Source organism: Mustela nigripes, chromosome 14 (genome assembly GCF_022355385.1).
Source record: "Mustela nigripes isolate SB6536 chromosome 14, MUSNIG.SB6536, whole genome shotgun sequence".
Taxonomy (NCBI): domain Eukaryota; kingdom Metazoa; phylum Chordata; class Mammalia; order Carnivora; family Mustelidae; genus Mustela; species Mustela nigripes.
Window position 1 is genome coordinate 15,248,873 of NC_081570.1, and position 13,994 is coordinate 15,262,866.

The following is a 13,994-nucleotide window of genomic DNA, read 5'->3' on the forward strand; positions in this document are numbered from 1 at the left end:
TGCAGCCTCCAGGGGGAACATCTCCAAAATCCATCTCAGATGTGTCCATGGAAGACAGGGAGATGGACAGATCGGCCGATGCACAGGCAGAAGGACAGATGAATCTTCAAGGAAGATTCTGTCAAAGATGATGAAAACCCCGTGTGTTGGGGTGGTTTGGAGAATCTTTCCCTTATCCTGGGGATAGCCAGCTTTTCTCCTACTTATTATGGATGGCTTCACTCTTGCTTCCTTTTGAAAATGCCACGGGACTGCTAAGACTCGGCCTGCCTGAATCTTCTCTGGCCCCTGGAATCCAGCCCCCCGGAGATGGCCTTGACCCTTCCTTTTGGCCTACAGCCTTCTTCAGGGCTGAGAATAGGAAGCAACATGCTCCTGTTCAGAGCTGGGAGCTCAGAGCTCAGAGCCTGCTCACAAGTCCTTTTAGAAATAAAGGACAAAATAGGGACATTGTTCCCGGACAATGGGGTTTCTCACAAGCGGACTTCCCCTTTTGTGAGGAGAGCTCCCTTGAAGAGCAGCTGGGACTTGCCAGTTCCTAGGGCACTGAGCTGCAAGCTGACGGCAGGGAGGGACCTGGAACTGGGGTTGGAGCTGTTCATGTGAAGGGACACCTTGGGTTAGTACGGCCTGAAAGACTGGACTAAGAGAAGACCGGGCGGGAGCAAGGGTCAGGCTCCAGATGGGATGAAGTCAGGGGCTAGGGCGGGATTAGGGAGTAAACCTAGGACTGGGGCGGAACCCAGGGCAGGTATGAGGCTTGGAGGGGAGAATGGGTTCTGGGAGGGCATGTCACAGCTCAAAACAGCTCAAAAGCCTGGGCATCAGACATAGGCGGGGCATCAGACTTAGATGGCTCAGGTTCTCTTCTGATTGTCTGGGGGACCTCCAGCTGGCTTTCTCTCACCTTTTATCTTTGCTCTGGTGTCATCTTCATGCCCTTGAACATCTTATTTACTGCCACAACCCGCTCCACTTGGCACTCTTGTTCCTCCTCATAGTTCTTTTTTTTTTTTTTTTTTAAAGATTTTATTTATTTGACAGAGATCACAAATAGGCAGAGAGGCAGGCAGAGAGAGAGGGGGAAGCAGGTTCCCCGAGGAGCAGACAGCCTGATGCGGGGCTTGATCCCAGGACCCTGGGACCGTGACCTGAGCTGAAGGCAGAGGCTTTAACCCACTGAGCCACCCAGGAACCCCGCTCCTCATAGTTCTTTATTCACTCTCTTAACATATTTTTTTCCCCAAAGATTTTATTTATTTATTTGACAGAGAGAGAGAGAGAGACAGTGAGAGAGGGAACACAAGCAGGGGGAGTGGGAGAGGGAGAAGCAGGTTCCACTCTGAGCAGGGAGTCTGACATGGGGTTCGATCCCAGAACCCTGGGATCATGACCTGAGCCAAAGTCAGCCGCTTAACCGACTGAGCCACCCAGGCGCCCCTCCCTTACCATCTTCTAATGTACTCTATAATACGTATTTATAACGCTTATTGTTTATTATGTCCTCCCTAACTAGAATGTCAGCTCCATGAGGACAGAAATCTTTTATTCACTTGTGTCCGCGGTTCCTAGAACAGTGCCTGGCACAGACAGGGATCTAATAAATACTGGTTGAATGAACCTAGTTGTTAGGTTTCTCTGATCTGAGAGCTTCCTCCTTTGAAAAGTGAGGGGAGAGAGTCACGATGCAGCCTGCGAGCTGCAGATCACGTCTCCCACTGGGCTGGTGGGCACTTCCACCAAAGACAGCTTGTATATGCCTCTGTTTCCTCATCTGTAAAGTGGGGAAGTCCTGCTTTATAGGGCTGTTGTGAAGAATAGCAGTAGATGGATTAATAGGTACAAAGAACTTAGACCAGGGCCTGTTATGAAGTCAGGGTTCAGTAAGGTTGGGCATCATGTTGGTTTAATGAAAGTGCCTTGTCCTCAGTCTTCCCAGTTCATTATCATACAGAGTTGACGATGGGGCTGGAGGAGACACTAGGAGGCAAGTGGCTGAAACTTTGGTCATACCTGCCCTTGAGATAAAATGTTCCTTTGAATATAATGGTCTAAACAGGCAAACGTTTCCCGACACCATCCCCTTTAAATATTTTCCCAGACTTCAGCCAGTGTTTCCCCAGCCCTGGGTCAGGACCAATTCCTCACTGCCCCTCCCCGCCCCCGCCCAGAGTTTCGTCTCCTCTCTCTGTTTTTTTCCCCTTCCTCCCTCTCCACTCAGCCCTGACCCATGTGTGCCCCCCATCCTAGCATTTCCCACTGCAGGAGGCTCCCCAGGGGGCAGTGGAAATGAGAATTAAAATTCTGGGCCTCTTGGCCTTCTCACCTCAAACTTGGCTTTTTTTTTTTTTTTTTTTTTTTTTTTAAGATTTATGTGTTTATTTATTTGACAGAGAGATGGATTGAGAGTACAAGCAGGAGAGGGAGAGGGAGAAGCAGGCTCCCCTCAATGCAGGGCTTAATCCCAGAACCCCAGGATCATGCCTTGAGCTGAAGGTAGAGGCTTAACCGACTGACTGAGCCGACTGACTGAGTAACCTCTGAAACTTGGCTTCTAATGCTTGGTAAACTTACGGCCTTGCTAAAAGCAGCTGGATAAGCTGTTGTGGGTGAAAAACATCCAGAACAGAGCCCAGATTCTTGGAGGAGCTCTGTCATTGCTTACAAATGCCAAGGAAAGGTTTAGAGATATGAGGAGGCTTGAGATGGCGTCATCATCAGTGAGCCAGGGGCAAACCCTCTGGCATGGAAGGTCTGCCTGTCGCAGTCTGGGCAGAGTCTGGGAGGCTGAGCTAGCAGGAAGTTGGGGGAAGCCCATCCCACCTTATCATGAGCCCCTAGCACCTGCCCCTGACTTCTGATCTCCCCAAAGCTAGGGGGATAGCTCTTCTGGATGTACCACGTGGCTAGCATTGGGGCCTCTGTGTCTGGGTGATTTCCCCCAAGGTACCATTCCACGTTGGGAGTCCATTGATGGGTTATCAACAAGAGGAACCGCTTTCTGGGCAGCCCTGCCACCTTCCTCCCCTACCTCTCCTATCCTGCTCCTGGCCTTTGTCCCACAAGGAAAATTTACCTGAGGTGGGGGCAGGGAATACCCAGCAGCCATCACTGTCCCTGCTCCCTGGGTACCTCCCCTCCTGGTGCTATCAGCCTAACAGGAAGGAGGCCTGGATAGGAAATTAGGAACCCTACCCTCCAACTCTGCCCTAGCTTTCTGGGGGAGCTGAGAAGGTCACTCTCCTTGCCTAGGTTCAGATGCCCCCCTGGCTGGTTGGACTGACAATCTCTAAATCCAGCTGCGATTCCAGGACCACTGGGCTGGTAGTAAGCAATTCATTCCATTAAGGTTTCTCTACATCTATACATACCTTGTCTCTGGGCTCTGTTTCTTTGTTGGAAAAATAAGCAAACTGGACTGTTTGACTTCCAAGATCTCTTTGCTCTAAGAACTATGATCTAATGATCCACATGACAGTTTTCATTTTTTTAGATTTATTCATTTTAGAGCAAGCAAGAGAGAGTAAAAGAGAGAGACAGAGCACGAGCAAGGGGAGAGGCAGAGGAAGAGGGAGAGAACTTAAAAGAGACTCCACGCTGAGCATGGAGCCTGATGTGGGGCTGGATCTTGGGACCCTGAGATCACGATTTGAGCAGAAATCAAGAGTTGGACACTCAACCAACTGTGCCCCCCAGGCACCCCCTGACAACGGTTTCATACAGTGGACAGGACAGGTACTGATAATCCCCACAAAAAATGAGGAAACTGAAGGCCAAAGATGTAAATTTCCCGAAGGTCAGGATCAAAGCTGGGGCTTTTTCTAATTTTTTCTACTCATTCATTTATTCCATATTTGTTAAGAACATGCTATGCTATGAGGGGCACCTGGGTGGTTCAGTCAGTTAAGCGTCTTCCTTTGGCTCAGGTCATGATCCGAGGGACCTGGGATCGAGCCCCGCATTGTGCTCTCTACTCAGCCAGAGCCTACTTCTCCCTTTCCCTGCTGCTCCCCATGCTTGTCCTCTCTCTCTGTCAAATAAATAAAATCAAACAAAAACAAAAACAAACCCACACTATGAGCCACTTGCCTTTAGCAAGGCCTTAAGTTTACCAGGCATTAGAAGCCAAGTTTCAGAGGTACCTGGGCAGCTCAGTCAGTCGGTTAAGCCTCTACCTTCAGCTCAAGTCATGATCGTGAGGTCCTGGGATTAAGCCCTGCATTGCGGGGAACCTGTTTCTCCCTCTCCCTCTCCTGCTCCTCCTGCTTGTACTCTCAATCCGTCTCTCTGTCAAATAAATAAATAAATAAAATCTTTTTTTAAAAAACAAAGCCAAGTTTGTATTTCCTAAACTTCATTCATTTACCACCTCCATGATCTTCGCCATAATAACCTAACCCATTAAATACATAAATAAATAATATTTACTCAATGTTTTGATTAACTTTTTAAAAAACATAAACTTAGGTCAAAAAGGAAACTTTGTATCATTCCTGTAAATAAAGAAATAGTATCAATTGCTAAAAATACAGAAAGAAAAACAAATACAAAGACATTCTTGATTTCTGGTGCCAGGCCCCAGTTCTGGCTCCAATATTATGATAAGTTCATATGCTCTTTCTGGGTCTCTGTTTTCTCTTCTGTAAAATGGAATTGTTGGGAGATATTATATGCGAGATGCCTGGCTCTGAGCTGCCATGGAACAGGTACGAGACTTCTGGGCTAGTGTTGATTCTGTTGCTGCTGACATGGTCTCCTCTCTGCCCTGGACTTGATCGCCTCCTCACCTACAGGAAAAAGTGGCTGCAGGAAGATTGGAGCTTAGATACTGAGGATGGCAGGGATCTGGGGGACCCAAGATCACTGCCTTCGAGTCTCTGGCAATTGTGGGTTAGAGGCATAAATTGCTCCGGGCAGCACTAAGTGTCACTGAGAATACCCTTGGCTTGGTGGCAGTGAGTTCTTTGTCACTGGAGGCATTCAAACAGAGCTTGGGGCTTGGCAGATTGTCAGAATTACACTCAGTCTGGTTCTCAGGGAAAGGGAGCAAATCCTTCCTCCTCCTGCCCACGAGGTACTGGTCCCTGGGGAGCAGGGATGGAGCCCATAGCATTCAGCATCTGCTGCTGTCCACCCGCCCTCACATTTATCTAGAATTTTAGAGTTTCCTGTGTACTTTTCAACTACTGTCTCATATGACCCTCCCAGCACGTGGTGAGGGAAGCCGGGGGAGACAGGGTCTGCCTGCTAAGGAGCAGGCGGATACACGGGGTGGAGGGGGGGTGGAGGGGCAAGTGACTTGTCCAAGGTCAGGAGGGTGGAGTCTTGAACCCAGGCCGTCTGGCTCCAGTGCCTGGGAAGAGTAGCTTCCTCCTCTGTCACCCAGGAGACTTGTGGCTGGGACTCTGCTTGGGACAAGTCAGCATGAACCCTGACTGGCCCCTTCCTTGTCAGGAGAAAAGAGGTAACAAACAGCCCCTGTCCATCGGAGGCTCCCCTCCCGGAAGCCACCCTTCCCAGGCCATCCTCTGCTTCTTTTGGTCCTAGCCAAGGAGACAGTCCAAGGACAGGGAAGAGAGCTAGCAGGGAAGAGTGCCGTGGGAGGAGAGAGAGGGCAGGGAGAATCAGACACACAGGTGGGCAGTGACAGGATAAAGATGGATAGAGATGTGCGGAGATCCGAGGAAAGCCCGGTAGACAGACACAGACAGACACAGAGAGTGGGGCAGGAGGAAGACCACAGAGAGACACAGAACGAAGTTGCAGCCAAGGATGAAGACGACTGGGATACACGCGCACAGAGCGGAATCCGCCCGACCTCGCAGAGAGGAAGGGACAGAGGGTCCCCGCGGGAAGCCAGGAGGTGGAGAGGGCCGGGGAGCGCGGGGGGACCGGGAACGCGCAGGCAGATGCCTCCCACCTCCCGCGCCCCGCCGTCCCTCCGGAGCAGCCGGGCGTGGGGGGCGGGGGACTGGGCAGCTTCCCGGCAGGGGGCGCCCTGGCTGCGTGGCCGGGTCGGCCTGCAGCGTTCCGGCGGGGGCGGGGCGGGGGCGGGGCGGGGTAGGGGAGGGGGAGGGCCGGGGCCCTGGCCGGGGACGGGGCCGGCGGCGGGGGCGGGGGCGGGGGCGGGGGCGGATTGCCCCGGCTGCTAGCCGGGCCCCTCGGCCGCCTTTATAAGCCCGCGGGGGAGGTGGCCCCGGCAGCGTCGCGCTCCCGCCACTCCGCGCCTTCGGTACTAGCGCACCGACCCCACGTCGCTTGTGCCAGGACAGACCCTCGCCCACGAAGTCCGTTCAGGTAAGGACTCTGTGCTGTCCTCCGGCTCCCCGGGAACGTGGTCGATCCCGGCCCCTCCTACATCCTTCGCTCGTCCGGGGGTGGCGGCGAGGATGGATATAAATGTCAGGGCGCGGACCTCCGCGCCTCCACACCACCCAGGGCAGCCTTTTGGGGACCCTCAGGCACCTGTTCTGTTCCGGTTTTCGCGCGCATCCGGGGCTCCCGGCAGCGTGCTGGGCTGGGCTGGAGGTTGGACGTGGCGCCCGCGGGGACCGCGAGCTAAGAGGACCGTGCTTGGGATCGCTGCTGTAGTCCTGGGTTACCTGCCTCCCGGGTCTCTGCCCGGGACTTAGACCTTTCATCTATGCCCCTCTCCCTGGCGTCCCGTGACTGAGCAGCCCCGAGGATACCCCCTTGGCGGGAGATCAAGAGACTCAGGCTGCCAACCCCAGCACCCAACCTAGTGCCCTGCCATGCCTCCCACCTGGGAGCCTCTAGATCACGCCACTGCCGCTTGGGGAGGAGGCCAGTGCGTCCAGGTGGGGTCCAAAATAGTTTGGGCCAGAGCCCGGATGAATAGAGCGAGGGAGGCGCTGAGGGTCCCAGAGCCGCATGATGGGGGGTGGGGTGGGAGGAGAGGGGATCTCTGGCGAGTGGATGTTTATCTGGGAGTTGGGGTGGGCACAGCGGCCGTGGGGGCAAAGCTCTGGAGCCCTGGAAGCCGAGGGAGCCCATGATTCACCTCTGGCAGTGCTCAGGTGAGTGGGTCGCCCAGAGTTGTTTCCCATGCCCACTTTAAATAAAAAACAGTTCAATGCCTGGTCACAATGTTGGTAGTGGATGCTGAGAAAAAGCCCCATCATTGTCCCTCCTGACCCTTTTCCAACACATAATGGGGTCGGGGCCTTTACAAAGGCCTCTGGCTGGAGGAGAAAAAACGCTGGAGATCAAAAGAGGGGGCCATTCTCAGGCCAGAAAGGGCTTTGGACCCTGGGGAAATCTGAGGGGGGCAGGCTTCCCAGGGAGGCGAGGGTCGTTTCCCACACGAGCCAGGACAAAAGCTGTTCATTGAGTGCCTGCTGTGTGCCAGGCCTGCTCCAACACTTCACACGCATCATCTGGTTTACAGATGGGGAAACTGAGGTTTATAGACATTAAGGAAGTGATGAGACTAGGCTTCTAACCCAGACTCTAACCCACACAACCTTAGCTTCCCGATTCTACTCTACCACCTAAGAGACGAAAGAGCAGAGCCTTAGTTCTGGCCTCCATTCCTGCCCACCCTCCAAACCTGCTTCCTCTTCAGTCCTCCCCACCTGTCCATCTGGGCCCTCTGTCTCTTTTTTTCTTCCTGAACTTCATGCCTCTGAATTCACTAAGCAGAACGCAGCTCCCCAGCTTTCCCACCCCTGGAGTGAGATCAGCGTGAGTGGCCCCGTCTGAGGCACCACTTGTAAATGGCGAGCGTGCCTCGTGGATAAGACTCTTGTGAGGAATAAAACTGAACTGAGGCCAGAAACAAAATACTATCTTCATTCAGGAAATACGAAGCTTTGTGCCAAGCCCCTTCTAGGTGCTGGCCAAGGAGCAGTGGAGAGAACACAGCAATATTTGGACATTTGCATAGAATTGGAATCCAGAAATTCACAAGGGAGGAGATTAAAATGCAGTAACACGTGTAAGATTGGTTGCCTAACATTTTGTTCTCACTCAAAGATCAGGCACCCTAGCTGTGTGACCAGAGATGGTTCTGTCCCCTATTATGCTTTGATGTTTTCCTTTAAGCTGAGGCCATCAGTAAACTACCTACCCGTGGTGAATTCTGGATATGACTAATGCGTGCAAGGTGTTGAGCTGGTGTCTGTGCTTAAGAAAACATTGGCTCCAGTGAGCTCTAATCTCAGCAGAAAATGCAACCCTAACCCTGGGTGTATGGTTATGTCACTGCCCCTGACGCCTGGTCACCCACCTTCACCCGGGCTCTGCCCAATCTTTGATGAGCTGCCCTAGAGAGTGGCACGGTGCCATTGCCCATACTCAGAAGCTACCTATCATCCGAGACACAGCCTAGGTCAGGAGCCTGGAGTTCTGTGCCGGGCACGGGTCCAGGCTTTTACCTCTGCAGGACCTCCTGCCCTCTGTCTTACCGTGTCCCAGCTTGGAAATGGAGTGAAACAGAACTCAGCCCCTGCCTGTCCCACTGGACATTACCTATCTGACCCTGCAAGCTAGGTGCTGTCTTCGCCTTACATTTCCTGGGAGGAAACTGGTCTTAGGGGAAGGGATTTGCCCAAGGACACTCAGATGCTACCGGGCGGAGCTGGGATTGAGGGCCCAAGTGGTGAGAATTCCAAGTCTGGTGATCTCTGTGTTGTACCCATCTCCAGGGATGAGGGTATCTAAATCCAGGAGCAGGATCCAGCAGCACAGCCCAGAGACCTTGAAGTAGGTCCAACTGAAGTTATCGATACAAACCCCAGAACTCGAAGAGAGCTTTGCGGGGAGAGTGAGCGAGCTGGGCTGAGAACCAGCGCTCGGAAATCTGCACAGGGCCTCAGGAATGCTGACTCAGCTTTCCCAGGGCAACGTAGTCTCCGGCAGGCTGGAGCTAGGCTGGGCCGTATGGCTTCATTTTTCTTCCATCCCTTCTAGAGGTATCCTGACTTTAGGGGGCAGGGAGCAGTAGCTTGCTGTGGGGAGGAGATTGGAGGTTCATTCCCAGCATTCCTATGTGACCCTGAACCAGTTACTTTCCCTCTCTGAGCCTCAGAAGAAGAAATCATCTGTAATGTGGGTTAATAAGGGACCAGCAAGATCATAAATGGTTTCCAACACTGGGATGAACCGGTGTTGGTGGCTGAGAAGTTCTGTGTTCCCAGGGTATTTTCCTTCACCACTAGCAGGTGATCCATAGGGCATGGGAGAGACCCTGTTTAGGTGAAAGGCCCGGACACCAGGGGAAACCCTGGCTTCTGGGTCAGTATCTTGGGTTCCAGTCCTTGCTGTGTGACCTCAGGCAAATCAGTTGGCTTCTCGAGTGCTGGGTTCACAGTCGGCCCTTAGCAACTTTGGTAGAATGTTCAGGGTCCAAAGAACATTCACGTGAACAGTCTCTATGTTTTCCACCTCCCTATACTTCCCCCCAACAGTTCATGATTGCTCCCAGAAAAAGTTCGTGCTTAAAGTTTTCCATGCTGAAATTCTCAACCTCACTGTGGCATGAAATCAATTGTTTGCATTTAATTTGACTTCTCAAATTAAGGGGTAAAATTTGAGATGAGGGTAGGGGGTTGGGGGAGGAGATGAGGAAAATGAAGTTAAACCAGATGTGTTTTTGTTTAACTGTCGGATGGTGGTTAAACTGCCTGAGTATTACCATGGTTCTTTCTGGATTCCAGTAACCAGGAGTCAGGTTTCACTAAAAATTGTAGTGTGCCTTCCCAGCGAATGTGGGCTTGCCTTCCTCATTATTATTATTATTATTATTATTATTCTATATTCATCTGTGGCCACAAAATACTGAGCAGTGAGAATACCTCACAGATGCCTGGGATTTCAGAGCTGGAAGGTGTTTAGCAGCTAGCTCGGTCATCAAGCTGCTGTGCAGATCAGGGAGATGGAGGCCCAGCGAGGGGAAGGAATTTACCCAGAGTCACCCAGCTGCTTAGAGGGGAGCTGGACTGGGAATTCAGTCTTTTGGCTCTAAGGCCCACAACTTCCTTAAAAGTAACCAGTGTTGGGACGCCTGGGTGGCTCAGTCGGTTAAGCTGCTGCCTTTGGCTCAGGTTATGATGCCAGGACCCTGGGATCGAGTCCCGCATTGGGCTTCTTGCTCAGCAGGGAGCCTGCTTCTCTCTGCCTCTGCCTACTTCTCTGCCTGCTTGTGCACTCTCTATCTCTGACAAATAAATAAATACAATCTTAAAAAAAATAAAAGTAACCAGTGCTTTGGATTTGGCCCGTCTCTGTGTCTGTAGTACATCCACAGTGTATCTAGTTTTTGAAAAGAAAGCTGTTCAGGGAGGATGCAGATGGTGTGGATTGGTAGGAAAAGAATCTTCTACTCATTTGAGAGCAGGGCCTGAGTCATGAGGGGTTGATACACTACTGGTAGGACCTTGGGCAAGTCCCCTCTCTGAGCCTCCGTGTCCTTGTTGGTAAGCCCAAATGCCTGACATCCCCAAGACTAGGAATGTCTCTAATTCAGTGAACTGGCTTTCCCATATTTATGGCCCAGGTCATGGCAGGCCCAGACAGGCCTAGGGCGCAGATTGCCCTCCAAACGGGGCAGGGGACAGCTGTGGCCGATTGTTGGCTTCTGCAGTGATTTAAAGACCTTGATTTTGTTGTTGCTGTTACTCAGCCACGTGATTTCATTCTACTTTTCTTGAAAGACCAGGGGATGTGGCCACACTGGGCTGCATCCCAGCTGTGTCGCCATGGGTGGAGCTGAGTAACAGCCCCTCTGTCCACTTGACGACAGTCCCCACGGCTCCCTTCTCCCTCATGCCCACTTGTCTCATGGACATGACCTCCCTGCCTTCTGTATTTGCAGTTTCTGGGTGAGGTGCTTTGAGGCTTTGGAAGGAGGTCTCTGATCCCATCCAAATGAGGGCATGGGGTTTGGGTTGGCCCTCAGGGAGCTCAGGGTAAGAATGTGGGACACGTGGAGAGCAGTCCCTCCTTCTGTGGCAGGAGCTTTCTTCCTGCTCTGGTGGTCCCTGGGAAGAGTCTAAGGGCTCTAGAGGTCTAAGGGTGATGGCAACAGCCTGTCAGGACCTAGATAGCTGGCCCGGGGCCTACCCACTTGGGGACAGGCAGCCCTTGATCCTTCAGGGTACAGATGACACAGCTCCTTCAGGGAAGGGACTCCCTGGACTAGTACCCGTTCACCTAAATGCTCCCAGCTGCCCTCCGTGCCGCTGTCACTCATCCCCGAGACAGGGAACACTGTCTTGCACTCTGAACTCAGGGCTCTGTTGGGCCACCTTTGCTGAGTGCCAAGGCCTAGCCATGACAGGCAGGCATCATGGTGGCAACACAGACCTCCAAGTCACTGTTGTCTGAGCTTAAGTAAGGGCAGTGTGGCAGGCCATGAAGCCTTATGGTCAAATACAGGGGGTCTGAAAGTAGCTTCCTGGACGGAAGATTCCAGAAGGTCACCACAACTGTTCTGGGGGTACAAGATGAACAAGGAGGTCAGTTACCCCACCTGACAACCTGATAGTAACCACGGGCCCCCACATGGTCCTCCCACTTGCGGAGGAGCTCAGAAATGGGCCCCGTGTGGATTTGTATTTTATAAGTACCTGCTGGGGCACCAGGCATCTTGAACATTATCTCTGATCCCTTCTCTCTTCCCCACCTCCTGCCCTTTTGCAGACTGAGGTTCAGAGGGTAGACATGCTGGGGTCAAACCCTTCCCCAGTACTTTTGACCCAGGGAAGGGAGGAGAGGGGAGGGGAGGCTGGGAGGCTATTTCTGGGAAAAAGACCTCCAGGACAACTCCCCTTTCCCCAACCCAAAGTCCCGTGGAAGTATCTTCACTCTCCCAGACCTCAGTTTGTGGTTTGGGTGAGTGAATTTCATGAGGTCAAGTATGTAAGCTGCCCGGCAGAGCTCAGCAAACATTTTGTGTTCTTTAAAAAAGTGTTTAGGTGGCTTTTATTCGAAAAGCCATAAATCCAACCTTTAAAAGGATCTGTCATGGGACTTTTTGTTAAGTCAATCTCTTGCCTCCTTTGATCTACCTTTTCACTTTGTCTAGGAAACAACGAGGGTGGGAGGTGTCTTCTCAGATCTCAGGCTGAGGCTCCCAGGTCTCTGTCCTGTAATCCCCCAGGCCTCTTGTAGGCGGTCACTGAACCGCGTCAGGATTGACCTGCCTGAGTATCTTTGTCAATTTCTCCCTCCACCTGTGCCCACGTTGACTTACCACCAGCTCCTTAGCATACAGGAGTTAATAACTTACCCATCTGCCACCATTCTGGGCAGAAAGTGTCTCAGCGGATTCTGAGTCTCCCTCCCCTCCCTCCCTCTTAGGTCCTGTTTTCTCTGCCTCCTTTAGTAAGTGTCGCCCACTCCCCGTGCCATATGTCCCAACGCTCACTAATACCTACTAGCATTGCCAGGCCAGGGGTGGCCCACTGCCTCACCTGGAATTGCTCATTTGGTCTTAACAGCAGCTCTGGGTGGCCAGGGCTATTATCCCCAATTTACACAGGAGGAAACTGAGGCACGAAGTCCCCTAGTATTGCCAATATACATTTGTCCCCCAGTATTGCCAATCCATCCACTCATTGCTGCTTCCTTTTCTGTGACATCAATGATACAATCCATTTTCTTAGGAGAATCTGGTTCCTTCCTTACTATGAAATCATCAAACTTGATAATTCATGTTTCGGTTCAGTTAGCCAGCTATCAAGGATGAAAAACAGGGCTCCTCCCGACAGCCCTTCCAGACCCTTGCCTGGGTGGGTCACTTGAGTATTTTTTTTGTGTGAAAATGATGTGGGTTTTTTTTCCCCCTTTAACCTAATCCTGATAATTAATGTCTAAGGGCTTACTCTGTGTCAGGAACACGGAGCTCATCTCTTTGAATGACTGTAGTGTGTTTTTTCCTTCTCTCCATTTTACAGAGGAGCAAACTGAAACTCAGTGAAGCTCTAACTTCCCACGACACACAGCTGCAAAGGGGAAAGAGAACCAAATCCTGGTCTCACGTGGTCTTGGCTTCATCTGATTAGCATCTGAATTCAAATCTTTGTTTGTATACAAGCCCTCAGGGGATGGTGCTGTCTACATTTATTTTCACTGGAACCATCTGCCTCTGGGGTTTGCAAAGTGTGGTAGGAGGCCCCAGGGGTGGGGGTGGGGAACCGAGTAGGCGGTCCTCTTCTGGCTTCTGTTCTCTCAGACAGTGGGTCTCAATGGACCTGGACACCTCCTTTCTGGTCCAGAGGAAGGAAGTGACAATCGTGGTGGGAAGCAACCTCAGAAAGCCAGAGGAGGCTGAGTTTGAATCCCTGCCCTTTTTCATGCTTTGTGATCTTGGGCAAGTCCCTTTCCCTCTTGGCTTCCAGTTATCCCACCTGACAACTAGGACTTGTATTGAGGCAAGGCCTTCAGGGCTTTTCTAGCTCTTTTGCGGCAAATAGTTACACTGACTCCCAGTCAGATACCATCACTCAGCCACGGCTCTTTTTTCCCCCCCAACTTCAGGGCCTTCTAAATGCAGTCCTCCAGGCAGCCCATTTCACCAAATTAGAGTTGGCACGAGACTGAAGGATATCCCAGAACCAAATTAGATCTGGTCATTGCATGGAGGGTGGAGAAGGGACAGGCCCATGGAGGCCCTAGGTCATTGTCCCCTGGCTCCTCAGTCTCCTTTCCTTGTACAGGAAAGCAGGAGGCGCTCAGAGCTAGACTGAGCCAGAACTCCCCTCTGGTGCCAGGTGGGGACCTTTCCTGGGGCGCACCGTGGTGCCCATGTTTAGTCCTCAAGGGGGGGCGGTGCTGGCTTCTAGGGATGTGATGACCCAGGTTGTATAGTGAGAGTGGAAAGAAAGAGGCTGGTTGGTCCTGAAGAGTTACGCTCACCCCTACCCCACCCTCTATGATAGTACTGTTATGCCCCCAAAATGGGTCCGTGATTAAGAGCAAGACTGATAGAAAGCGAAGGTCAAGCAAAGCTTTATTTCGTGCCAAGCATCAAG

At 52.0% G+C, this 13,994-nt stretch overlaps 1 protein-coding gene across 3 annotated transcripts in view; it reads left to right on the forward strand.

The window, feature by feature from the left end:
- Positions 1-5,389: 5,389 nt before the first annotated feature.
- The window catches only part of ALPL (alkaline phosphatase, biomineralization associated), a 56,480-nt gene continuing 47,875 nt past the window's right edge, over positions 5,390-13,994 (forward strand). For 2 of the 3 annotated variants that reach the window (XM_059376553.1, XM_059376552.1), the window contains exon 1: positions 6,126-6,297. The gene's annotated coding sequence lies outside the window, so the exon portion shown is untranslated. Of the gene's footprint in view, positions 5,465-6,125; positions 6,298-13,994 lie in introns of those variants that run through there. The other variant, XM_059376555.1, reaches the window with a different exon arrangement.